The 316-nt window shown below is 75.6% G+C and overlaps 1 protein-coding gene across 2 annotated transcripts in view; it reads right to left on the reverse strand.

The window, feature by feature from the left end:
* GPRIN3 (GPRIN family member 3) overlaps positions 1-316 on the reverse strand; it is a 35,102-nt gene that overhangs the window by 33,576 nt on the left and 1,210 nt on the right. The window contains exon 1 of one of the 2 annotated variants that reach the window (XM_014945062.1): positions 203-316. The exons of the other annotated variant lie outside the window; for it this stretch is intronic. The gene's annotated coding sequence lies outside the window, so the exon portion shown is untranslated. The remainder of the gene's footprint in view (positions 1-202) is intronic. 2 annotated transcript variants of the gene reach the window in all.

The following is a 316-nucleotide window of genomic DNA, read 5'->3' on the forward strand; positions in this document are numbered from 1 at the left end:
GGAGCGCCCGGTCCGGGGCTGGGCTCCCCCCGGCGGCCGCAGGGAGAGCGGGGCAGCTCCCGGGGGTCGGCGGGGAGGGCACCGGGCAGCTCCTGGAGGGGTGAGGGGGGTGTAGAGGGAAGGGTACCCCCCTCCCCGTCGTCGCTTAGCCCCCACACCCCGCCTTCCAGCCCTCCCGAAGGCGGGGGGCGCGGGCAGGTACCTGCATCCAGGGAGGCGTTTCCAGCTCACGCCGACCCCTCCTCAGGCCTCGCCTGGGCGCTGGAGGCTCCTGCCTTCCATCAGGTGCGTGGGGATGAGCAGGGGGGTCCCTGGG

This window comes from Calidris pugnax, unplaced genomic scaffold, assembly GCF_001431845.1.
Source record: "Calidris pugnax isolate Ruff unplaced genomic scaffold, ASM143184v1 scaffold15, whole genome shotgun sequence".
Lineage (NCBI taxonomy): Eukaryota > Metazoa > Chordata > Aves > Charadriiformes > Scolopacidae > Calidris > Calidris pugnax.